Source organism: Lagopus leucura, unplaced genomic scaffold (genome assembly GCF_019238085.1).
Source record: "Lagopus leucura isolate 7727_CA_CO unplaced genomic scaffold, USGS_WTPT01 Super-Scaffold_797, whole genome shotgun sequence".
Lineage (NCBI taxonomy): Eukaryota > Metazoa > Chordata > Aves > Galliformes > Phasianidae > Lagopus > Lagopus leucura.
Genome location: NW_024962259.1, coordinates 2733037 through 2758808, shown reverse-complemented (window position 1 = coordinate 2758808; position 25772 = coordinate 2733037). Strand labels below are relative to the sequence as shown.

The window sequence follows — 25772 nt, the reverse complement described above, 5'->3', positions numbered from 1 at the left end:
GCCTGGAACAGCTGTAACAAGTGGTGCCATTCTGTGCTCAGAGCCCCGCATCGTCGTGCAAACAGGACTGAGATGCCCGAGCTCCCCGTGGTGATGGTTACCCCTGCTCTTATCTTCTGGGGAAAGGGAGAAAGGAAAGGAGTCCTGAAACCAGGCAGAGGTTCAGTGGGGCAGTAGCAGAGCAGGAATTAGATTGGAGGAGTTCTGACTCCTGGAACTTTGGGTGGGGGCAAGGAGAGCCTTTGCAGACAGAAAATCCATCTTGTGTGTGCATCAAGGGAGCGCACCGGCCTGGCATTGAGCACTGATCTCATCCTGGCAGATAAGCATTCAACGTACGAGTCTCAAAGCCATGTCTGGAGGATGGGGTTCTGGGATGTGTTGCTCCCTTCTGAATCTCTCTTGACCTACACGCTGTAGCAGGGACTCTGCTTGCATAGCTCAGCAGCAGTTGTGCTCTTGGAGCCAGCTGCTTTTGGGAGGCAGGAAAGGGGCTGGAACGCATGAAGAGTGCGTTGACTGTTGTCCTAGCTGTATGATGATTAAGAATTTGGGTTAATGGTAACTTTGTAGCATTGATACATAAGTACTGTGACGGGAGGCATGCTTAGGCATGCTTACACCCCTATTTCATCGCACTCAGACCTCTGTGCATTAGCTAACAGACCTGTATGAAGCAGGTGGGTGATTAATGGTGCCACAGCACCTAACACAGGGCTTATAAATCACAGCTCAGACTTCCAAACAGAAAGAGGGGCAGGTAGCAGGGATGCGGCACCGCACGAGGGCCGACTTCAGCACCGCCTGCCTGCGCTCTCTCCCCGTTGTGCTGTAACGCAGGCTGCCAAAACGCAGCCGGAATTGTATTCAGCGCTTCGGCGGGGAGCGGGCCGGGCCGGGGCAGCGGAGCGGGGAGCGGGGAGCGACTCCGTCCGGGCGCTGTGCCGGCGGGGGGCCGGGCGGTTCGCGGGGTGCTGCGGGGCTGAGCGCTGGCACTGCCCGGCTGCAGCCGAGTCTCAGCCAGAAGTCCTGACGTGGAGCCCCGAGGAGGAAATACGAATAACTGCATAAATTGGTGCTGCCCTGTTGTGGTGTGACGGCGTAAGCAGAAGATGTAAAATGTGAAAATTCAGGCGGAGCAGCGGAGCCGAGCGGGGAGCGGGCTGCGTCCCGTAACCCGGGGAGCTGAGGAAGGCGGAGGCCCGGGGAAGCTCCGACCGAGGGCCGTTCCCGCGGCCGCCGCCCGTTTCCGTGGCGCCGCCTCGCTCCGGCACCGCCCGGCTCGGCCGCCCCTCCTTCGCCCCCGCCCCCCCGCCCTGCCGCCGCCCGGGTCGCTCCGCGCGGGGCGGGAGGCCGCCGCCTTCCACTGGCTGCGCGCGGCTGCTGCTAGCCCGTCAGGCGCGGTGGCCAAGTGGTAAGGCGTCGGTCTCGTAAACCGAAGATCGCGGGTTCGAACCCCGTCCGTGCCTGCTCGAGGGAGCGCGGCTCGCGGTGAGCCCTGCGGCATGGAAGCCGCCTGAGGCCGGGATTTCGGCCGCTTTTTGTTCCCGGCCGCGGGGCTTCGGAGCGGTGCGGGTGCCGTGTGCCGGGCCGGCTGCGACGGCGGAGGAGCAGCGAAGCGAGGTGGGCCCGGCTTTGCGTCCGTGTCCGAATCGGCCGCGGTCCGTGGGAGAGGCAGAAGCGAGCAGAGTCCGAGGTTTTGCTGGAGGACAGCGGTGTGGGTGCAGTAAATCACGGCCAGACTGCAGGTGATGTGCGGTGAGCTTGGAAGCACTGAGCCCTCCTTGCCGTTACTCTCCAGGTGCGGGTTTTGGTGTCTTGGGATGGTGGAAGGAGGTTGAATCCAGGAATAAAGCAATGCAGCCACGGAAGGCTCCATGCAGTTTGTACCTCTTACACCAGAATGAGCTCAATTGCCCGGTTCTTGTTGCATAAAGCTGTGCAGAACTTTGCACGCGTCCAAAAGGCATTTTTGCCAGCTCTGTATGGCAGCGCTTCAATTATTGCTGCTTCCAGGCGGCTCACAGGATGTAAAGAGATGTTTTGTTGCAGGATCTCCGCAGTCAGGTCTTTGGGAAGAGCTGAGCAGCCTCTTCCAGGGGCACCGCACAGGGGGAGCTGCTCAGCCCAATGCTGACTGCTAGGGGCTGCTGTCCTCCATAGGTACTGCAGGTGTGGGTGCATGGGGTGTGTGGGGAGTGCAGGGTGTTATTAATGAACCATAAAACATGCCAGAGTACATTTGATAGAAAAACAGGAAATGCAGTTTAGAACTTGCTTGCAAAAATATAGGCAGCATTTTAGTAGGAAAATGCAGTGCTGTCAAAACTTTGCTGCAGGCTTCTGAGGATGAAAGCTTCCGCTTTGAAGCACTTTTTATCTTTGAAATTCTGTAGCGTCTCACATCAGAATGTCAAACCAAAATGTTTGCAATGACTCAAAACCCGTCTCACAGCTTCTGCAGAGAATTTCAGAGCTCTGTGGGTTTGCTTCCAGTTGCAAGCAGTTGCAAAAATGAGGCGCTCCTTGAAGGAGAATCACAGAATCACAGAATCACCCGGGTTGGAAGGGACCCCAAGGATCATGTAGTTCCAACCCCCCTGCCTAGCAGGGCCACCAAACGTACACATTCAGATCAGGTTGCCCAGGACCCCGTCCAACCTGGCCTTAAACACGTCCAAGGACGGGGCATCCACAACCTCCCTGGGCAGCCCGTTCCAGGGCCTAACCACTCTCCTAGTAAAGAACTTCCCCCTAACATCCAATCTAAATCTTCCCTCCTTCAACTTAAAACCATTTCCCCTAGTCCTGCTGTTATCAGCCCTTTTGAAGAGTTTACTCCCCTCCTGGGTGTAGGTTCCCTTCAGGTATTGATAGGCTGCAATGAGGTCACCCCGCAGCCTTCTCTTCTCCAGGCTGAACAAGCCCAACTCCCTCAGCCTGTCCTCATAGGGGAGGTGCTCCAGCCCCCTGATCATCTTAGTTGCCCTCCTCTGGACCCTTTCCAAAATCTCAATGTCTTTCTTGTACTGAGGGCTCCACACCTGGACACAGTATTCCAGATGGGGCCTCACAAGAGCCGAGTAGAGAGGGACAATCACCTCCCTGTCCCTGCTGGCCACCCCTCTCCTGATGGAGCCCAGGATCCCATTTGCTTTTCGAGCTGCCAGAGCGCACTGCTGGCTCATATTCAGTCTCTCTGGAGTGTTTGCCATCAGTAAATCTGAGCAGCTGAGTCCTGCCCAAATGTGTGCTGTGAGCACAGGATAAGGAGCCGGGTGTGTGTCAGTAAGGCTGTGGCACTGCTGCTCTCTGTGGCTGTAACACAGGTGGTTCACCAGCTGCTTCACTTCAGTCTCTGCAGAACAGGAATATTTGCTTGTAACTCACAGGTGAGTGCAGCTCTTTGCTCGGCACTGTGGGAAGGGCTGGCAGTATTTGCTGCTGTGCATCTCTGCTGCTGCACAGACTCACCTGCTGCATAGACTCACCTGCCTGGATCCCTTCTGTTCAGTGATGCCGGGTTCTCTGTGCATCCTGCTGGCTTTGTCACCTTCAAAGCTCCCCAGCTCCTCGCAGACAGCAGCTGTAGTGCATGGGCATCGTAATCTGTACAGAAAGGAACAGGTGGAGGCTTCACTATAGGCACACATCCCAACAGGTAGAGCTTTAATGGCAGAGTGTGTCACCCCTGGGAAGTTCTGCTTGGCTTAGTGGCAGGGCTGGGCTGGTGTGTTACTGATGCTGTGCTGAGCCTCCTGGAGGGGGCTACCAGCAGCCCTGGCTCAGCAGCAGAGGCTGCAGGTTCCCAGATAGCTGAGCAACTTCTTGCAGCAGCAGCTCAGGCTGTGAGCAGCTGGCTCCATATGTGTCCCTGTCACCTCACACACATGTTGCGCTTGGCCTGCCTTGGCTGTGTGTTAGCAGAGCTGGAAAAACAACAGACCCCAATGGAGGAAAAGTAGCAGAGATCTGTTCAAACTAACAAGTTTGCATCAGCTTGTTTGGGAGCAAAGTCCAGCCTAAATGCTGAGTAAGAGTACCTGCTCATCACATCCGCAGCGCCCTCAGCCCCAATTCGCCAGCACTGCTGGGGCTCTGCTCAGTGCTGCCTCTGCACTGCTGTGTTCTATGGGAGCTCCTGGCACTGCAGGGCTGTGTTGAGGCAGATCTCTGCCCTCCCACCTCCCAAATGCCCTTCCTTCTTACGTGGGAAAGAAATTTGAGTTGGGCTTTAATGTATTATTTAATGTCCTGAAGGTCGGTGAACTTTAATGAAGATGATTACACACTGACGGTAGCTGTGCTGAGGGGCGGTGTGGGCAGGAGAGCCTTGTTTGTTTTGGACACAAAGCCTGACCAAATACAAACCAAAACGTTCGGATCTCTCATCCGAGTTGCTCTTTGATTTTGTTCAAAAAAAAAAACAAAAACAAAAACAAACAAACAAAAAAAAACACTGAGGAGTCTCCCTCTGAACGTGACACTAAATGAGGATTAAAACGAGGCTCCTTTTAATTACGTTAATCGTAATGTGTTTTTATTAGGTACTTAAAATGTGTGTTGCTGCTGAAAATCTTTACATGTGTTCAGGCACGGAACTTCCTGACCTTCTGAGCTGATGGGCTCCTTCACAGTGCAGACACCTTCATGACCCCTTTAAAATTCCTGTTAAAAGTGTTAGAACAAATCACTCATAGCAGCGGTCTTCTCTGACTCTGTATTACGTGTGCTTTTGAAAGGCTGACAGAAAATGCTGGCTTTAGGAAAGCAAGATGTGAATGGGAACTAAAAGCATCGCGTTCTTTGTTTGGATTATAATAACATTTACAGCACTTTGCAACTCTCCTGAGTGTCTGTCGCGTCCTCCCTGGGATCAGCCTTCAGCAACTGAAAAGCAGCGTTAGCAACGCAGGGGAAGCTGTGTGTTGGATTCAGAAACAGTGGTGAGATCATTCCTGAGCTGTGTGAGCACCTCGTGGTGCACGGCCAGGGCTGTCACAGGGGCTGCAGTTGGGAATGCATGGAGCCGTCTTGTTAGTGCTTGTGCTTTTTGGGTATCCCTGCACAGGACAGCTGACATCTCTCTGTTGTTTGTTTGTTTGTTTGTAATTAAAAAAAAAAAAAAAGTGGGAAAAGAAAAAAGGCCCAATCGTTGAAGCCCTGAGCTTGGAGAGAAAACCCACATGCCAGCTGTGTGCCAGGGTGAGCAGCTGGGTGCTGCGTGCTGCTGGGAGCAAAGGGGAACTGCTCACCGTGTGCCACGTGGGGCTGTGCAGATTTTCCCTGCAGGTTAGACAAGGAGTGTTGAGAGCATGTCATAAAGGTACAGCTGGGTGCTGGGACTGCCAGCAAACAACGGGGGGATGGTGGTGGGTTTGGGTGAGGCAGGAGAACAGCACGGCAGTGTTGTCTGAATGGCAAATATGTGGTTGAGTAAGTTAACTCCTGAGTAAATAAACCCCAAACTGTGGAAATCTTCACATGGCCACAGCAATGTGAGTCCCATTTCCATTATGCCTGGAATTTAATGGACTGCTGAAGTTTGACCAAAAGGCATTTCTTGTGTCAGAATGAAAAATTACAGATCAGAAGGGTGACTCTGCAGACAAACATATAGATCTGAAGCCTGGGTGACACAGACTTCCTGGAAGAGAGCCCAGAAGCATGTCTGTGTTTAAAGTCAAATGGCTGCAGCCTTTTATCACTGATGAATAAAAAATGTTTTTGTCTGCATGCCGAAGGCTGAAGCAGAAATGACTTGATTTGTTCTGCGGGAGGAGCAGGAAGGTGTTTGCAAATAGAAATCCATTGAGTGCTGCAGTATTCAGTAATATAAAGAAGTAATGACAGTGTGTAGGAAATAAGGAATTGTTCAGCTTTTTTTTTTTTTTCCTTTGAAAGCTATTTTACGGCAGCTGTGGGAAAGGCAAACTGAGCCTCCTTGCTCAGTGTTTGGAGGTTCTGGGTTACAGTGTCCCCTTCCGTGGAGATGTGGGGAGGGGTGAAGTGGTGATGTTCTTTCATTGGGAACCATTCGAGAAATTGCATTTCTGCTGTGACAGAGGTTTGGTGCTGAGGATGCTGCTGCTGCACTTAGATGCTCACAGTGAGGTGTGGTTGTGCCCAGACCAGCATGCAGCCCCCTGGGTGAGGCGTAGTGTGGTGCTGGTGGCAGCTCAGGTTTGCTAATGAGCTGTGTGGCACCTGGAGTCCTTTATCCCAGCTGTTCAGTGGCTGCCATTGCAGTGCTTGGTGCCTGGGTTCCACCAGGGAACGTGTGAAAGCAGAATTAAGTGGAAGAAGTGGTGCTGAATGGCAGTGACTGCCAGCAAGCGCCGGCTGACGTTCCAGGCAGCGTGCCTCAGCCAAGCTTCAGTCATGCAAGGGAAAGAGGAGCAGGGAGGGGGAGTGGACGGGAGATTTACAATCTCATCATCTCCTCCCCTATCTTAGCAGCAAGGGATCTGCTGGTCTCAGAAGCCCCGTGTTTCTCCCTCATTCTCTCCTGGGTGCTTACTCATGCTCCTGACTGTAAAGTGTGTGAAAGAAATAGAGACCCAGAGCCCAGCCCTGTCAGGTTTGTGCACCAGGGTTTTGTCTCTGCAAGCACTGCTGTGTACCACTGAGAGATTACTGCAGGATGAAGGCCAGCGACATGAGTGCAGTTTTTGCTGTGGCTGGGTGTAGGCTGGAAAGAATTATACTGGAGCTGATGAAATTGTCTGTATGCAAATGCAGTGCCATGGGAGCAGTCAGACCTTGGATTAATGTAGCTTCCAAACTATTAGTCCTCATATTTGAATGGCGAATTATTTCCTTTGCATCCAGCACAGTGTGGTTCCATGGGCCTAGAGATGATGGTGGGACACAGCCTGCCCTGTTGTGCCTTCTTGTGGGCGATGCTCAGCGTGGCTGTGGCCTGCTGGATTGGTTGTAGCAGTGGTAACTGAAGCAGGAGTGCTGGGTTCAAACAATCAGCTAAACAAAAGAATTCAAACTGCGTACAAATTCAAGGCGAGGACGGCCAAAGATAGGGTTTAGTGTTTGCTGTCTTTGAAGTGCCTGCAATGAACTTACTTGGGAAGCTCAAGAATGAGATTGAGTGATCAGCTAGTGCTGCAGATCTGCCAGAGATCTCCTGGGGCCCCCGCCTGCTGCTTCTGTGTGTCACTGTTGGGCGCTGCAAATGGTCACAAGAACATGGTGGCATTGTGCAGAGCATTACTCTGTGAGGACTGTGAGCTGGTTGAATCCTTGTCATTCACTTCATGGCTGTTGTAGCCAGGTTCAAACACATATCGCATCACAGGAGAAGGAAAGCAGAAGCAAGTGAGGCTTTACTGGCAGAACTGGGTTCAAAAACTTCGTTTTGTACCCTCAGGGTATAGATGGTGGGAGGATTAGTACCATGGCAACATCTTCCATTTTGTCAGTGTCTTGTATAGCCCCGCAAGCACTGTCCCCTCTCAGCAGTCACTGCAATGCTTGGTGCCCCTGGAGAGCCCTGCAGAGAGAAGTGAACTCCCACGCCAAGCCTCTGCTGCAGCTGAATTCCTGACTCCTGTCCTTTCATCACTCTGGGCCCAACTTAAAGAGTACTTGCAAAGCTACCAAATATAGAACGCTCGCAGCATATTTCACAACTGAAACTTGCAAATGCTGGAGTGGATTTCATGGACTGAAGCCCCCCGTGGAGGCAGCATTATAGTAAATAATGTTAGTGCATTTGTTTAATCCCTGGGGATTGTGGGATGAAGGATTAAAGCAGGCTAAGGGGATTTCCCAATTGACAGCTGCTCCTCTGTGCACAAACACACCATTTTTTTACATGCAACGTGTTCAGCCACAAAGAATTCAAACTGCATATGGCACTGTGTGTAACATAACCGTTGTTTCCACATCTGGCTGCACGGATCTGTCTCCCGTGGTAATTGTCTTTAATAGACACAACTGGGGATGAGGTAGTTGTACTAAGAGATGTAGTTCTGTGTTTGAACAGGAAACCATTATTTCTGAGCTTAATCATAGCTCGTTAGTGCTTTGATTTTTCTCCTCTCTCCTGCAGACACACGTGCTGTAAGTATGAAGGCCCCATTTCTGGTGGGACATTCATCATGTATTGACAACTGGCCTGGGGTTCTCAGGCTGGGCCTTGGCCAGCAAGCAGAGTGTGAGCTGCGCTGCTCTGTGAGCTGAGGCTGCAGCTCTGCGGTGGCACAGGGCTGCTCAGAGCTGGGCAGAGCTCACGGAAAGCAGCTCAGGTGGGCTGTGCTTCCATTTGTCCTGATGGACTGCTGGTGTTGTGCAGAGCCTGGGTCAGGCCTGATCCTTGCAGTGCACTATGTTGGAATGGTTCAGGAGTTTTCAATCATGAGCTTGCTATTGATTTTATTTATTTTAAAGAGCTGATTCTGGGCGTCTAGCGTGGATTAATGTTTTCAGGTGAAGGCCTGCAAGTTTCACCCTCTGCCAGCAGTGGACTTTCAGTTATTTCTCTCACTGATCATTGTGTTCAACTACTTTGATGATCCAGTTTCTTTGTCACCAAGGGGTGATGCTGAAATACCAAGCTGCTGGCTGCAAGCCATGCTTGCTCACATGCTGCTTAGTACCACATGCTGGAGAGTTAACAAATCAATGGCTCTGCTTGCAGAGAAAGGCATTGCCTGAGCATAGGCAGAATTGTGAAAGAAGAACTCAGATTAATGCATGCATTCAGCAGGACCAAACTGCATCCCAGGGTCTGTGTCCCTGTCAGTGATGTGCAGCCCAGCCTCCCACCCACTGTGTACATTGCAGCAGTTCTCTCCGGACCTCAGAGGTGGCGCATCAGCCTTCTGTGTGTTGAAGCCTTTGTGAAGACCCTGAAAGAAGCTACTGCTGGGTTATGGGTCTTGTAGAAATGTTTTCTTTTTTCCAAACAGGGCTATTTTCAGAAGCAATAGGATCTGCTGTTCCGTAGTTATTGTTCTGGGCTGCTGCTGGTCTTGTGTTATTAATATGTTAGCCCTTTGGCTGCCAAAACACTTCAACCAAACTGCTGATGTTTATTTTTAGAATTGTGGAAGTTGTGATGCTTTACAACGTGATCTGCTTGTGATGACATCCAAAGTGAATGCGGGGCTAATCCTGCTCCCACCTCTCACCCAGACAGGGGCTGCGGTCGCGTTCCCAGCACACGGGTTCTGCACGGTGTTTGTGGGAGGAGCTGCAGTCCAGAGACCTGACCTCAGGTACAGATGTGTCCCCTGCTGGGGGGAGACCTGTCTGCCATGTGCCTGATCACCACCAAAGCACCGCCGGTGCCCTCGCTGGAAGCAGAGCAGGCTGTCGGCAGCTGAGCAGCGTCTCGCAGGACGAGGCTCCCTGCAGGCTCCTGCTGGGCCGAAGCTCCGTGTGAAAGTCTTTCCCTGATCTCATAGGACGTGCTTGACATCCAGTATTGCCCGTGACGAGAGGAAGACAAGAGGCAACATTGTATGAGGCTACTGAAAATAGCAAATCAAACAGTTGGTCAGGAAACCAGCTGAGGACTGTGCCATCCACTGAACCGGGAAGAGTCTCCATTCCCTGGCTCACGCTCGTCCTTCCATACATGGAGGTAGGACACTTGCTACGATTTTTTGTGCTGGGTGTTGGTCTGTGTTGTTACCAGTGGTTCTTTGTTACAGCTGAAGAGCAAGAGTAGCAAAAAAAAATAAATAAATGAGGATAGGTAGTTGGTGGACGAGACTTGCAGTCTCTGCAACAGTATCAATCTGTTCATTTCTAAAGACTGTTGAGGACTTTTCTCTTTAAACCGAAGGGTTTCTACAGTATCCTGTGCCCCTCTCAGGAGGAGAGGTCAGTGTCCTGCACACGTCTTTATTTCTACCAGTACTCACCGGGCACTGCTCAGAACAAATTCCTTAGCATCGTTATTCCAGATGATAACAAATTATCATTTCCATGCCTTCCTTTAGTAAAACTTGTTCACAAAGTCCTCATACAACTTCTCTCTTTCAAACCTTTTTTTTCCATGATTCACTTTGCATTCTACTATTGCTTTTAAGCAACATGTTCCTTGACTCTAAATGTTCATCAGGCTTCCAGCCAAGGAACGTTTCCTTCTGTGCAAAGGATGACTTTGCAGCGTTGCTCGAGCGTCGCGGTTACAGTACAGACCAGTTCAAGTTCTCTTCATCCCATTCTGCCACACAAACCTGGTGGTCACTTGCCACAGCCATAATAATGCTGGTGCCAAAGCTCTGAGCACGCAAAGGCTTCTGGTGCAGCCTGCATGCACGTGGCTGTGTTATGGTCTCTGTGTAGGTGCAGGAAGAAGTCCTTTACAGACACCAGGGATGCACGTTTGTGTTCTGCTGAGCCCAAATGTTTGAAAGATGAGTGCTGGCTGTGATTTTTGTTAGCTTTAGCACCTGGAGCCCAGTTTGGAGCTTCTTACTCAGCTGATGTTTTCCTACCAGGTACAGAAGAGATGATGAAAGCATTCTTGTGTGCTGGGATTCCCGTTCTCCTATGGGAGTTTGTTCTAGTCTGCGTTCTCATGGCTGTGCTGCTCAACTCGATGTGGCTGTTCCTGCTGTGATCTTCAGTGAACATCACTGTGATTGCTGACAGCTCGCAGAAACAGTAAGTGATGTCCTCTATCTTTGTATCTCACTGCTTTGCTATCATAAAGTGTCCATGGGTGCAGTCATGCGAAGGAACCGGAGTGCTTTGCAGTGTGTGTGGGCTTTGTCCCCTGTTCCTCACAGTTTGTCACTGGGAGGATCTGCAGCATTAGATTAACAGGAGGTGCAGAAACTGGCAGCCCCTGTGAGCTGCAGGTAGGGCTCACGTGTGGCTTCACACCCAAAGTGTATGAAGTGATCTTTCCAAAAAGTCTCTGAGCTCAACCACACGAAGCAGGTGAGGTTGTGCAGAGGAATAACCTTAAGATTAATGTGCAGAAAGGAAGGGTGTTCTTTTTTCTTATGATGTTTCAGGTGACCCTTCTGACTTAACCTTACATTACTGCAGGTATTTTCTTGTAGTACTTTTTAAAATGTGTATGTGTGACTGCGGCTTTATGGAGGCCTTACAGCTATAGGTTGTGCACGTGGTCCAGCTGTGCTTCGTGCTCAGGTTTTCCCAGCTCACCACCCAGTTGTACCACATGGAAGTGAAAAGGTGCTGGACGTACTGGAGGGCAGGGTATGTCCTCTGACATCGCTGCAGCACACAGCACATTTACATAGAGAGGACGTGTGAGGGAAGGCTGGGCACGTAGAGGCACGTACGGGACACACGGAGCGAGCAGCGTAACGAGGAGGTGCTGCCGGCAGCGACCCTCCGTGGGGTTCCTCCCGGGGCGACCTCCGCGACGTGACGCGGGGCAGAAGGGCTTCCAGGAGCGGCTTGGAGCGGCCGCGGCAGCGCTGCGGGCACCGAGCGGCCGCCAGGGGGCGCCCTCCGCCCTCCGTGGGCCGCGGGGCGCGCAGGTCGGAGCGGCGCGGCTCGGCACGGCGCGGCTGCCCCGGCGGAGCGACACCGGGAGGAGCGCGGGGCGGCTGCGGGGCGGCCGCGGATAGCGACGGCCGCTTGCTGCCGCGTGCGGGGCCGGATGGACCGGCGGAGCTGCGGGGAGGGCAGGGGGTGGAGAGGGCAGCCAGGGAGAGCCTCCAAATTCGCCGAGCCGGGTTGCAGCTGGAGCTGCCCGGCGCAGGGGTGGGGACTGCCCGCTTCCTTAAACGGAGCGGGAGCGGCGGAACGGCCCCGTGTGCCGCCCCGGTGTGCCGGGCCGTGCCGACCCTCTCGGGACGCGGCCGCAACACGTGGATCAAACTTTCGAGGGATGTGACTGCAGCCGGACGGAAACTCCACCGCATTGGGATTGTGCCGTCACGTTGCACGGAGCGGCTCGCCTCTTTCTGGTTTGATGTTTTTGGGTGTTTCGTCGTTGTTGTTATTATATTTTTTCCCCCTCTTTTTAAATGGCTGCTTTGGGCTGTTTTTTCTTTTTTTTCTTTTTTTTTTTTTATTTTTCTTCTTTTTTTTTTTTTTTTTTTCCTCTCTCTTCTTTGCCCTACTTCTCTGTGTTGGGTCGGGACTTTGAAAGCACGCCGGGGCAAACGCAGCGCTTGAGAAGCCGACAGAAGTGTTGCAACGTCCCTGGTGGCAACGAATTTATTATTTGTTTCTTTTGCCTTTTGCGAGGGCAAAGAGGAAGGGTGGAAAAAAATCTCGATGTGATCAATACGGGCTTAAATATCCTCCTGCGAGCGGCCGGGGAGGCGCGGTTGGGGGCCCGCTGTCGCCTGCCGCTTCTCCGCACGGACTTCAGCCGAGCCCGAGCCCTTCCCGGGCGTAACCCCGCGGACCGGCGGCCCTGGGGAAAGGAGGAGGCCGCGGGGGTCCCCCCTCAGCGCGTTCGCCCGCTCCCTCTCCCACGGCTGGCGGAGGGCTCGGGCTCTTTCGGCCGTTGGAAGCTCTCGGCGTTTTCGCTCTCCGCGCACGGAGTTCCCCCGGGCTGTGCGGTGCCGAGTCACGGCGCGCTGCGGGCCCGGCCCGGGCTGCGGGGAGCCGGCAACGGGGGCGGCGCGGGGCTCTGCTGCGGGCCGGGGCGGCGGCTGCTGCCCGCGGGGTCCCCCGTGGCCGCGGGGCGGGGACCGGGGCTCGGCGCTCGCGATAGGCACCGGCCGGGGAAGGGAATTAAAAGAATAGTTTAATTTAAAAAATCGCGATCCCCGCCCGATCGGGCGAGCTGAGGGCTGGGTCTTTGCGGGCGAGATGAGAGGTTCGTGTCTTCAACTGGCCTACAAAGTCCCAGTTCTCGGCTCCCAGGACCTGCCGGGCTCGCAGCGGGCGAAGACGGAGCGGTTGGGGCCGCCGCCCCCGGGCCACGGCGCGGCCCGGCCCGGCTCGGGGCGCCTCAGCCGCTGCCCTGCCCTTCCCGGCTCCCCGCGGGCCGTAGCGCTGGGTCGCAGCTCGTTCTCCGCGGACCGTAAGTGCGTCGCGTTCCTTCCAGCGCCGGGAGGCCCGCGGCCGGGCGCGTCGGGTCGGTGCCGTCGGTGGCTGTGCAGGATGCGGGCGGCCTTCCTCACCGCTTTCACTTTCAGAAAACACAGCTCTTCTTTATTTCCTCTCTTGTTTTCCTTTTTTTACCTCCTTTTCCCCCTTTTAATAGAAGCAGTCACACAAGCACGGAGCAGCCTGGTTCTGCTACTCCTCGTGTTTATGTCGCTGCTTTCTCCCCTCGCCCTTCGGGTGCTCCTTGTTATTTGCCTTTGGTTTTGATTCTGCATGCTGCACTTCTGTGGATGCTGGTTTGTGCTTCCTTTTGGGTGCCGTACCCACATAATGCCGTATGTAGGGATGGCTGTTTGCTCATCTAGCATATATTTATTGATTCCATGTCCTTCTGTATTACGTTACATTTTAGGTTCTTAAGATTAGAATTATTTTGCAGCTCCTCGTGACTGCTTGTTTGTCATAGATGTCTTTCCTTCTCGCTTGTCGAGTCGAGAACAGTGATCTAGAATTAGGAGCAAGGCCAACTGGCAGCAGCGTTCTTGTGGCCACGTTCTATGAAAGCAAATGAAAGTTGGGGTGGCTCAGAAAACACACAGGACGGTTTTAAACAGAATTATTTCTTTGCTGTAGTGCTGCCCTCCGTGCACACAGACACCTACACAACTTTTACCCTCAGATCCTAGGAGATTTTTGCAAACAGAACCCGTTTTCAGTGCCACATTCCGTACGCTTTACCCGTGAAAAACATTCACTTTGTGTTTTGCAATTAGTAACAGTTTGTTAATGGCATTAGAGATCACCGCTCAGTTTTTCTCGCTTTCGTTCAGGCCTGTGTATTCAGCACAGCACACACAAGGTGTATTAATAGCCGTCCTGACGTGTGTCTGTGCACACAGATGGGTGTGCAGCACTGATCTGTGTGCAGTGTTACAGCTGCTGTGGACGCAGTTGGGCTCCCTTGGGCCCGTTCTCCTCTTGGTGCTGATTGGGAGCTTTCTTTGAAACCAGAACTTGAAGGAATTTATTTTTGCACGTTTCTTTTCCCTGTTCGCCTCTTTTTCCAGAGGACTCAGCCTAGCAGCCACAAAAAGGGAAAGTATGCAAAAGTAGGGAGGAAAGGCAGAAATACTGCTCCCCTTTTTGGAGAGAACACTGCCAAGGGAGGGTCTGCAGGTCTGCCCATAGCCCTTCCTCCCCGCGGATCTTCAGCTCTTAACGAAATTAATCTGCAGTGAAATCACAGAAATCTGATTCTAATCATCCGCTGTGGAACGAGAGAGCTACAGGACGGCAAGCATGGTGTAAAAATACTTAAAGCATGCGGAGCCATATCATTAACATTAAAACCTGCTGGTGTGAAAGGGGGGAGCAGGGGAGAAGGTTTCTGTGCCTCCTTAGCACTCTCCTTGCAACTTCTTGTGCAGCTTCTCAGGTATCGCTGCCCAGCAGTGATCGCTGCTGCTGTTCGTGTTGCTGCTCGGTCTGTGTACTGTTGGGTTTTCTCTTTCATAGGAGACTTTCTTAACTGTGGTTTGCTCTGGAAAGCTGGGTAAACTGCTGGGTTTAGCTTTTGCCAGATTTAGCATAATCTGGATATTTTTTTTCCAGCAGTAATTGTTTTCTTCCTGCATGTAAGCAGCTCTGGCAAGTTTGGCCCCCAGAGCCCTGTGCTGCAGCGCTGCGCGGCGTTACTGAGGTGCTGCCTTTTGGTTTGTTCCTTCATTCAAGGTCCAGTCAAAGCGTGCTGCTTGTAGAGCTCAGTGCCAACATCGGGATGCGTTAAATCTGTTTGTTTGAGCTTCTGCCTCCTTATTTGCTTCTGGGAATCTTTTTTTTTCTCGTAATGGCATTTGTCAAGGTGAAAGGCCACATTTTTGCCCCAGCAATATTCACCCATTTGAGCTAACATGGTTGTTCATGGCTGCCAGAACTCTGCTGGTGGACTTTCTGATGCTAAGAATGTAATTTTTCTCCGTTCATCTGCACTGTTTGCAGCTATTGTAGCCATATGTGCCACATTGATAAGTGCTCCTAACTTCTGTTTGTGCCCCAAAGAACACGCAGTGCCACACAGATGTATTTCTCAGCATCTGTTTTACACTGTTCAGTTTAAACATTCCCTCTGAATTAAAGCTCGGGCTGGAGGAGAGCATTCCCTCATGCCCCAAATGACTTTTCTGTGGGTCAGATTACAAAGCAGAACTATTTTATTTTATTTTTGAATAGTATTGCTCTGAAGGCTGGACTGGGGGTAGGCCACACTTCAGCACTTTCCAAATGCTAACTAAGATGGTTCGAGCTTCTGCTGCAAGTTGTGGACAAGCTCTTAAATTACTGCTTTTAGCTCAGGAGCTCTCAGTAACGTGCTTTGCTCTCTGGGATGCAGGCTCTATTATTTCCCCCCCACACCCCAGTTAATAATAATGGGGCTTTGTTTTATTTTTACTTCTAAACTTTATGCCTCTCTTACTAATGTTTCTGTGTGTACAAATGTGCTTTCTTCATCCGTCAGACTTGGCAATTCTTAAGCCACAATAAGCTAGTTCTGGCCAGTACAGCAAGGCTCTCTATTTATCAGGGCCTTTCTGGGGAAGTTTATTACACTGCAAGAGTGACATTTTCAGCCTGCTGAAAGAGTTGGTAAATATTTGGCAAGTCCTACTCCTTCAACAAAAAAGGGGCCATATTTTATCTGTGATAAGGCCTGAAAGAAAACTGTCTAGGCATTAAGGGCCTGAGTTGTTGTGCAGAGGGGTGGGGTTCGTACAGGATATTCTTTGAATTGGACCAAGAGAAGTCAAATGTTTGCCTGCAATTTAGGAACCGCTGGTCCTCTATGTTTGCAAATAGGGACCTTCAAGCCAGGGTTGTATTTGGAGTTGCAGAAGGGCGCTGAGCGTGGCAAGTGCAGTATCTGCATTACAGGTTTATGTGATCAAGGAGGGAAGGTTAGATGGAGGCCGTGCCTGCTATCAGCCCTGTTGTTTGGTCTGACCTTTCGCAGAAGCCTGGCTGTGTGTTACAGCCTTGCACTCTGGGTGTGCAGCCTTCTGTAGGCCTGAAGCACCCACCTCACAGACCTCTCCTTTCCCCTCGTTCTTGGCCCTGTCCTCACATGGCAGCGCCACGTGCTCTGTGCCAGCCCTATTGCAGCCTGCTCCTTCCTCATGCCAGCTGCAGGGATTGCGCTTTTCCCTTCCTACTGGCTTCATTGCTTTCCTTCCTGGGGATCCAAAAGTGGTGTTCCAAAGGGGAGACGAGAGGCAAGAGTGCTTCCAGGGGCTGCAGGGCACAGCCTTCTGAGGCTTCAGCTGCTTCCTGCAGTCTGTGTGCCTTCCCTGTAAGGGACAGAGATGGGTGGCATCAGTGTGGCTTCAGCACAGTGTTGTCTCCCTTTGCCAGGTGTTATTTTTACATGGTAGAGAGATTTCACTGTTCTGCCTGGGTTCAGTTGCTTTAGGAGAGGGAGTGAAAAGTGTGTGTGTGCACGTGGTGGTACTGATAGGGGATTGCAGCTGCTCGGATCCCAGAGAGAGGGGTATCAATGTGGGACTGGAAACCCATCCTTGCTGGGTGCACAGTGGGGCTCTGAAATCCTGACACCACTCTGTAGACTCGCACCGTGAGCCAGCAACAGTGTGGAAAAGGAATGACGAGCCTTGAAACTCTAGGAAATGACCCAGGGGTGATGCTGGTCCAGCAACAGCTTCTGCTTCCCTGTCTACCCAGTGGATTAAAGGTTAATGGCATATTGCCTTAGCATTAATAATCAAAGTATTTCCGAGGCATTGCTATGATTTTATGTGGATTTCCTGAATTTTATGTGGATCCTGGTGGCCTGTCAGCTCAGGAGGATTAGGTTGTTGTTTTTTTCCCATCTGTAGAAGCAGTGGATCTTTGTTCTTCCTCTCTTCAGACAGAAAGTTTTTCCCAGCGTCTTGCAAGTCCATGCAGGTGTGTGGTGTGCTCACATTGCATGGCATCATGCAGGACTGGAATATTTTTCCAGTGCAGATTAGTGACACCACTTACAGATCTGGGATTGGGGTCTTGACTGTGCCTGCTGGTGTTGCCATTCATTAACGTTACCTTACCTGTATGACATCCCATCTGACCGAGGTTCTGCAATCTTGGTCTGGCAGCCCATGGCACACTGCTGTCTGCCCTCACTTAATTGCACAAATGCTCCCATCACAGCAGGGCCGGGGCTGCTCCCACCGGAATCTCCATGCAGTGAAGTGGTGTCACTGCTTTTTACTGCTGTTTCCAGTATTTCAATGTGCAGTTTGCATTTTTTTTGCAATTGTAGGCAGAAAATTTCCTCAAGCTGTAAAATTAGAAAGCAGATTTCATTCAGCAATCTCTCTTTGAGTGGTAACTCATAACATACTGTGAGAAATGTGATTCGAAGTGCTAAAATTAAATTCAACCAGCAGCTTGCAGAAGCTGATAGACACTAGCCTGGTGCTGTGCTGAAGTTAACCGTGCTTTTGTGCTTGTGAGAAGAAAGGTAGAGCTCTTTAGGAGTGCCTCTGTGCAGTGCAGGGCTTGGCATGCCCTGCTGCCAGGAGGGTTGACTCCCATACAGCAGCACAGGAGTTCAAGAAATAAAACCCAGAAGCTGCTTGATGCTGAGCTTCGTGACAGAGCACTGAGCAGGCCGGGTTCTGTAGAGCAGCTGCAGCTGAAACATCTGGAATAATATCACATTTCCCCAAAAAGGAGTTCTCTTTAAGAGCAGCAGCAATTGCTGATATTTGAGAGGGTGGAGCGAGCAGCAACCTACCAGTGCTGGAAAATGAATTAAGAGCTTATAGGGTGAAATGGTGAGAGTTGGTCGGGAATTCATTCTGATCAAAAGATGAACAAACCGGGGGCAGTGGGACCCGGAGGGCAGTCAGCACTGCAGGACAGGTTGTAGCAAACTGATCTGTGAGTCTGGAGCCAGAATCTGCATGAAAAGCCTTGCGTGAAAAGAGAGATTGTTTCATAAGGAAGAACTTGAATGTAGTTCAGTTAAAACGTGCTAGATTTTAAACTATTCGTGCTGCTTTGCTATTTTATGAAAGAGAGATTCCTCAGTCGGACGGCTGTGGGTGTATTTTAACTTGAAGGATACTTATAAAAGTAGATTCAAAGATTCGGTTGCATTTAAAATGCTTTAAATTGCAAAATCTGCTTTGACTACAGCGATATTTTGTATAATTGTGACTTCATTTGTTAATTTTGAAAGAAATGTTTCTGGAGGAGGAGAATATTCCTATGCAAATACAGCTGTTCTGCAGAGCAAGAAGCAGCGAGGAAGGAACTTAATCACGAGCGAGCTTGCCCAGTTCAGTTTAATTTGCAGTTGACCATCAAGCCAAACAAATAATGCAAAGACTGGAAAAATGTAATCAGATATTTATGCTATACATGGGGTTTTTTTCGGTGTTGTGGATTATTCAGCAGTACAGTTAAAGGTATTTTAATGTATTAGGAGTGTCTGTTTCACAGGAGTTACGTGGGCCCCAAACCAGTTTGAGTCTGCATTTTAAAAGCAACTTAGGTTGACTTGGCTTTGAAACAATGGCACTGAAAACAAAATTCAGCTGAATAAATCAAAGTGAAATTCTTAAATCTGAGTTAGTGAGGAGCTTCAGAAACACCAGCCAGAACAGTGTACCAAAGGAGAGAAGTCCTGCACAGCTCTGTGTGAGCTGCAGCGTTAGCTGCAATGCTGAGAGCTCTGTTTTGATGAGAGCTGTGTTAAATTTAGCTCCAGGATTCACATACTGCACTCACTTCATTGGAATGGTTTGGTTTGCATGTAGCATATTTCAGCTAGCTGTGCATCCCCTTGGGGAGTAAATCACAGCCTGAATGAGAACATTCACACACTTTTATGATATTAATGCTGTGTGCCATTGGAGGCTCTGCGTGCGTTCAGACTTTAAAGCTACCACTATCTCTGCTCTGCTTCCTGGGCTCCTAGTTTCTGTAACCGACCATTAAGAGCAGTGAGACACAATGAGAGAATGCTTTTTCTGTCTTGCAAACTTCTTTACGTAGCAAGAAGCTTCTCCCTTTAAGATTTCCATGGAGTGAGCTCTTCTCCCTCACTTCCTCCAAGTGTGGCCCAAGTGAGTAACTGCACTTGTGTAACTGTTGTCTCACATGCCCCAAATAAAAGTGTATGAACTCCAAAGAGTAAGGAAAACGCCAGTTTGAGGTGTTATGTAATGGTCGTTACATAAAGTTTTGGATGTCTTTATAGTTTAAGACATTACTGCCTTTAAAAAAAAAAAAAAAAAAAACCTAAAAAAAACCCCAAACAACAACCCACAAACTGCAGTTTTGTTTCAAAACATCTGATAGGAATTTAAACTTATAATATAAACTGGGATTGGAGGTTGTTTGCGTCGCAGAATGAGTGTACAGCTCTGCAGAGACACAGCAGGTACACCCTGAAACATCGCTGGGAGCTGTGGGACCCCGGCAGGGTTTGCCAGTGCTGCGTCAGTTTGGTGGCTGGCAGTGATGTGGATGAGCAGCCGTCAGTGCTTTCATCACTTTACAGCAGTGCCTTCAGAAATGAGCCTTTGCAAAGTCTGCAACTTTTTGAACTTTACCCCTTTTTGAACTTCCAAGTGCATTGTCCAAATAGAAATGCGTTGTAACTAGCTAGCCACCCTCCTTAGACACCAGTGCTGAGTTGTGGGCAGTTGCACGCAGGCAGCAAGCACAGGTTTGAGTGCTTAAAAATATGTATAGCAAGGCTGCTGTGAGCATGGCGGGCTGTGCAGGATGCAGGTTGGCTGCAGCCACAGTTGGTGTTGCACAGACTGGTGCAGGGCAGTGATGAGTTCTTCCTCTCCTCCATCATCTCCTCCTTGAGTAAACTTATGTGTGAAGGAAGTACTTTAGTTTGGATGAAAGAAATGGAATATATCCCAATTCGGCTTCCGGAAATGATCTCCCACCAGAATGACTTCTAGTCAATGAAGTTATGGCCAAATACTTGGTGGTTTTTAGGTGATCCCCCTCACCTTCACTATTCTAGGCACAGCTTTGAGTGTAAGCAGTGCTGCTGAGCTGATGGCCAGGAAGGAAAAGAGCTGAAAATAAAAATGAGGACACTGATAAGGTGTCTGACCTGGCAGCTAATGAAGAGCAGCGGGGAGCAGTCAGTGGGAGGCACCGGGTTTCCACACTCAGCACTTTGCTGCCAGCCAGCCCTGGTGCCCCTGCTCGCAATCTGCAACGTCCCCCAGTCTGTGGGGCCTAAGGGAAAATACCAACCTCAGGCTGTCTGTGGAAAGGACCCTAAAACTTGTGTTTATGGAGCTGCTCCTCCGATAGGGTGTGCTGGCAGCGCTCAGCAGGCCCCAAATGGTGCAGTTCTGCTTTTCTGGATGTTGCTGTGACTTTCAAGTCTGTGGCAAGTGAATTTGGGTTTCTTTATCCTGTTCTTATGGCTCTAAAGCATCAGTGACGTTAAGAACACAAGCTCAGCTTCATGTTGCCAAGTCCTGTCTGGCTGAATTAATGGAATGTAGCAAATGAGGAGGAAGGTCCTGTTATTGCTCTAAGGAGGCTTCTGCAAACACAGGGCTGGACTCAAAACCAGACAGTATTCCCAATGTATCTAGCAATCTGTAGGAAAGCATTTTGAAGTTTACCATTGTGAAGTAAAGCTGAAATAAAAGAACAGATTGTGTCAGTTCTCCCAGAGCAGCATTACAGCTTAGCTGGGGGTTCCCTAATGATGCACTTCCACCCCCCGTGGAAGATGTTGCTGCATGTTGTACAATGAGCATGGTGAGCAGAGAGCTGCACAGCTCGAGTAAACAGGGTCAGTGTGAGAAGAGCAACTGGGCTCAGTGAGCTGTCTCACTGGGGAATGGTTTTCTTTGCTCTGCATGCCCTGGCAGCCAAAATGAGCACTTTTTGTGAATGCACTGGCAACAAACCAAGGTGAGATGAGATTAGTTATGAGGAGGGTCCAAAACGTGTATCAACTCTTGTATCTGTTCCCTTTCTCAAAGGAGACCTCCTTTAGAGACAATCAAACCTCTTGTGCTCTCCGTTGCTGGTTGGAAATCGATTTGCATGCGCTGTGCTTTAATTGGAATCTCCTGGCTGGTCAGTGTTAAATGGTTCTATGGGGTGAACATGGGCGTAGTGCTCCCTGCTGTGGGGCTGTGGCACTCACGCAACTGCATTTTGGATGCAGCTCTTGTCCATCCCTCCATGTCCCTGTGCAGTGCTTTCCTTGGTCACTGAGGAGGCTCTGAGCTGTGCCTTAGGAAAGGAACTGTCTGCTCCCCTGCTCCTCTGCTTGCTCCTCCCTGGGGACTGGAGACAGTCTGGGCTCCCTGAAGTTGTTATGATCTAGGAATAAGCCTTTGCTAGGAAGGTGGACAAGTGCAGTGAGAAAAATGGACAGGGTGGTGTACACTGCAGCTAATGAAACATGAATTTACATGGCCACCCATAGCTGATGTGTGTTTTATGGTTGAGTTCTTCCATGGGGTGAGTGCTGCTAGCGGTGCAGCAGTTCTAATAATGTGCTTCATCATTTTTTTGAGAACTCTGTACACTCCTCAATTAAAAAAGCCTGAAACCAGAGTTTGGATGAATTCTTAGGAGTGCACAACCACGGGAATATTCTTAAAACCTATCCACTTATTGAGCCTCAAAGAACTGGAAATGGGGAGCAGTACAATACCAGTTAGATCCAATTCAACCTCCAGGTCAGTAGCATGCTTAAGCACATGCTTAACTTCAAGCATATGATTAATCACATCCCTGGTCCACGGTGTAATTAAATGTGTGCTTAAGTGCTTTGTACAGCACAGTACCAGCCTGCAGGCGTACTCTGCATACTGGTGTGCCTGAGAAAGTGGTGAATCAGAAAGATTTTTGGCTGGAGTTTGGAAACCAGCTTGAAAGAGCTGGTTAGGCACCCAGGTCTCATATTTGAATAGCTATGGAAAAGCTAGTCTTGTTGGCAGAACGGTGTAAGTAGCAAGGTGTGGCCATTTATTTTATGGTAATTCCCTAGTTTTGTTTAAAATGAAGTTATTTAAAAATCCCTTTTGCTTAGCAATTTCCTGCTGTTCTCCTGTAACGCTTTGCTTTCCTTAATGCCAGCCAGACTTGATTCTGCTCCAGCAGAGCTTGCCTGGCTGCTTCTCTCCTAACTTACTGGTCCAAGTGCAGGTAGATTCTGAATTGGAGGCAGCGCTGGTGGGTTGATGGCAATAGCACACCTGCCTCTTCTGTAGATGATCAGTCCAGACGCAGATCTGCAGTAATGCCCTCAGCTGGGACCCGGCAGGTAGGTGTGCAGTGCTGCATGGCTGTACCTGTGGCCACTGCAGAGCTGATGGCCGTGTGCTTGGCGTGGTCCTGGGCAGAGCTTTGGCCTGGGACTTTTCCAGCCAGCCCTGGATATGATGTGAAAGTCTCCGTGGGCCAGAGACCATTATTAACAGGCTGTTTGGATGTGGCTGCCCTGTGTTGGTGGCTAGGTGATTTCAGACTGGACTGGCTGGCCCCTGCACTGTTTAATTTACTAGCAGTCATGTAGCCTCTTTTAGCCAGCGCTCCTCCCCTGGCGTTTTTTCCTAGCGTTCTCCCTTCCTGTCCCTTCCCTTGTGCCAGCCACTTTAATGCATTCGCCTTCTCACCAGCAGCTCCTTCTCCGTTGCTCTGGGATTGTTTTGCCAACACATTTGTTTGACCATGCAATTTGACCAGGCATTGCTGTCATCCTCTTGTGTGCCAGGCTGAGCTGGATAATGGTCTTTTGCTGCTTGAGGTGGGTATAATGTGGAGATTCTAGAAGACGTTTTGGTGACTAATTGTTCTATTTTATATACTTAAAGTCAGTTAGGTGCCATAATTTCCTTGTTCTGGGAGGTCTCTGTATATAAATGCTAGTGAGGTCATGGTAATGAGGCAAGTCAGTGCAGTATTAAATGCTACTATCTGAACTATTGGCTCCTCCATTGCTGAAAGGTGGGAGGATGGTTTTCCAAGTAGGCTCCATGGAAACTCTGTGTAATGTGTTTGATTATCCAACGTTGTCATTTTCAAAGGAACCAGTCAAGATTAACAGGGCCTAAATGTACCATCCCCTAAAAATAACTCTGGCTTTCCAGCTCCTGCTGATGGTGGCAGAGATGTGAGAGCAGAGGAATGATGCTCCAGTCGAAAGAATTCAAAGGAAACGAATTGTAAAATGTCTGTGGCCAAGGCCACCCCTTGTCAGCCCTGGGAGATGGGTTCTCCTCTACCAGTACCCAGGTGTGTGTTAATTGAGTGTCTCAGCACAATGAAGACAGAGAGCTTGATGTTCTGCATGGAAGCTGGGCTGCCATTGAAGACAGCAGCAGTCGGTCTGTTTTCTGATGACTGGCAAAGTGAGAAACTTCCTGAATTCAACTAATGTCTATGTTTTTGTTTTCTTTTGGGTGAGAGAGCCAATGAGCCCTGCTAGCTGGTGACTTCTAGAGCACGCTTGGGCTTGCACGAAGGACAGCCCAATCAGAGTCAGACTGTGGTGGCAGGACCCAAAGCTAATTAATGCCCTATTAGTAACTCATTTGTGGCTGAAGGGATTTCCCAAATGCCAGGCACGGTTATGTTGTGCCAGTCTCTCTTGAGGCAGGTCTTGTTTGGCATAGATTGGACCGCATTCAGGCATGCATTCATCCTCTTGCACTGCAGTTAATATTTTCTTGGGGACCTCTTTTAATTTTCAAGACGACGATCAGCCCAGTGTTGCTTTTGAAAGAAAAATCTGAGAAATGCTTCTTTTCAGAGAGCAAATCCCATAAATAACTGGATTCTGGAAGCCTGCGTTGCCAGTATTTCTCCACAGCAGCTCATTACTTTCAGGGCCTTGTTGGTATCGGCTGTCTTCTCGATGCCGTGTCCTGTGGCTCGCTCACCTGGAGCCGGCCCCACTTTTGGAAGGCAGAGTGCACACAGGGTCCCTGAAGCACGGTGCACACTCAGCGGCTCTGAAGGCTGCTCTTTGTCTCCATCAGGCTACCTGGAGTCAGCTCTGCGGCCAGCTGAAACCAGAGGCTGTCGGCTGGGCAAAGCAGGATGGCAGCAGGCAGCCGCTGTCACAAGGGCCAGAGCCTCTGCTGTGAGCGGGTGTTACTCATTTGGTAATACCAGTCTATTCCAGCTGAGGATCTGCCCCTTTGTTTTGTCTATAGGACAATTTGTTTTCAATTTTTGTTTCTGAAATGAAACTGTCAAGATGAAATTCACACTTAAAAAATTGAGGGAAACGGCCCTTTGTGCGTTTCTAACAATCCTCTTCAATGACTAAAGCTGGAGGAATTTTAGAAGCTGCATTCACTTCCTACCTTTGGTTTCTTTTTGTGCTGTTCTCGTGCTTTATGAATTGAATTTCGAATCTAACAGGCCAAAAAGCTGTCAGTCCCAAATCTCCCTCCTGAGCTGAGTGTAACCTAGGGACTTGCGCTCTGATGCTGAAGTCAGTCTGTGCCTTCTGTGGCAGCAGGAGCAGCACCTCCCTGTGTGGCAGACGCAGCCATGTGCTGCCTTTCCAGCTCAAGAAGGAACACGTAGACCCTCCATGAAGGGGGGTTTCCCCAGGGCAGGAGACATCCATCCTCCGGCAGTCTGCCAGCTACCCACTGCAAGTAAAACAAAATCATGGTGAGAGAGGCTGAACCAGGCTGAAATCTGCAGAGTCCAGCTGCCTGCTGTGCTCTGCCCTGGTGAGCTCCATCTGCTTGTGCTGCTGGGGAGGCTCCCTGCAGGGTCTCATGGGGTTGTCTGCTGAGCAGTGCTGCAGGGACCTGGTCCTCACCTGGGGCTCCTTCCAACTACAAAGAGCTGTCTATTGTCATTCCAAAAGGAAAAAAGAAAAGAAGAACTTTTTAAAAAATAATAACAGTATGCATCTCATTTTAATTTTAGTCCTGGAAACTACTTGGTGCTCATTACAAAGGAATTGATTCCTTAAACGAATGAAGCAGCAGTGCTGCTTGCAGTGTAGGACTGCTGACACTCTGACTCATGCTTTGCATCTCACAGGATCTGGCTTTTATGCTTCATTTAGGACACCAACGTCATCAGCATTCAGAAGGCTCCTGCTTTTTTTTTTTTATTACGATACTGCTGTTACTTTTTTTTTTTTAAGATGCAAATAATATTTGGATCAGAATCACAGCTCATGTTTTATTACCAAATCAAGGCATAATGGTTGCTTTCATTTAACTTTCAAGCATTAGAAGAAATTCTAAATGAAAATGAGGTGTGGCTTTGTGCAGCAATGCGAGGAGCTGAGGCATTTGCCGGGTGCCTGGCTGGCTGCTGCCATGGAGCATCATTTGCTGGTGAGAGAGGTGAGGACATTCATCTTGTGCTGCACGTGGCTGGGACCTTGGGCTGCCTGAACCTCAGCATTTCCATTGCATGCAGAACAGCTGTGCCAGCCCTGCCCGTGTCCCTGGAGATGGCATGTTTGAACGGCAGCAACTCCAAACACGGCGCAGCTCTGCAGCTCAGCCCCATTGTTCTGAGGCTGGATGTGACACAGCAGCGTGCAAGTGAGCCCTGCAGAGCGCCTGGGCCTGCCCAGGATGGCACCTGAGCTGTGTGAGATTGCTGCACACCTCGTGCTACAGTGCTACAGTGCCATGTCTGTCCTGACTCATAACTGCTGGGAATGGCAAAGAGCCTCTTTTGTTGAGGGGCCGGGCATTTTTAATGCAATAGGGGGA

General features: G+C 50.2%; 2 long non-coding RNA genes and 1 other non-coding gene across 7 annotated transcripts in view; 2 read left to right on the top strand and 1 right to left on the bottom strand.

Moving 5' to 3' along the window:
• The first annotated feature begins 1397 nt into the window (after positions 1 to 1397).
• Positions 1398 to 1469, top strand: TRNAT-CGU. The gene has a single exon. It is a non-coding gene; the product is annotated as a tRNA-Thr (tRNA).
• A 108-nt stretch (positions 1470 to 1577) lies between these two features.
• Positions 1578 to 25772, top strand: part of LOC122176518 — a 45248-nt gene continuing 21053 nt past the window's right edge. For 2 of the 5 annotated variants that reach the window (XR_006177766.1, XR_006177767.1), the window contains exons 1-3: positions 1593 to 1801; positions 9154 to 9604; positions 10470 to 10635. This is a non-coding gene — a long non-coding RNA (uncharacterized LOC122176518). Of the gene's footprint in view, positions 1802 to 9153; positions 9605 to 10469; positions 10636 to 25772 lie in introns of all 5 variants that reach the window. The other 3 variants (XR_006177765.1, XR_006177764.1, XR_006177763.1) reach the window with 3 other exon arrangements.
• Positions 3222 to 4116, bottom strand: LOC122176520. The gene is made up of 3 exons (XR_006177769.1): positions 4044 to 4116; positions 3492 to 3609; positions 3222 to 3358 (listed from the first exon to the last, which is right to left on the bottom strand). It is a non-coding gene; the product is annotated as an uncharacterized LOC122176520 (long non-coding RNA).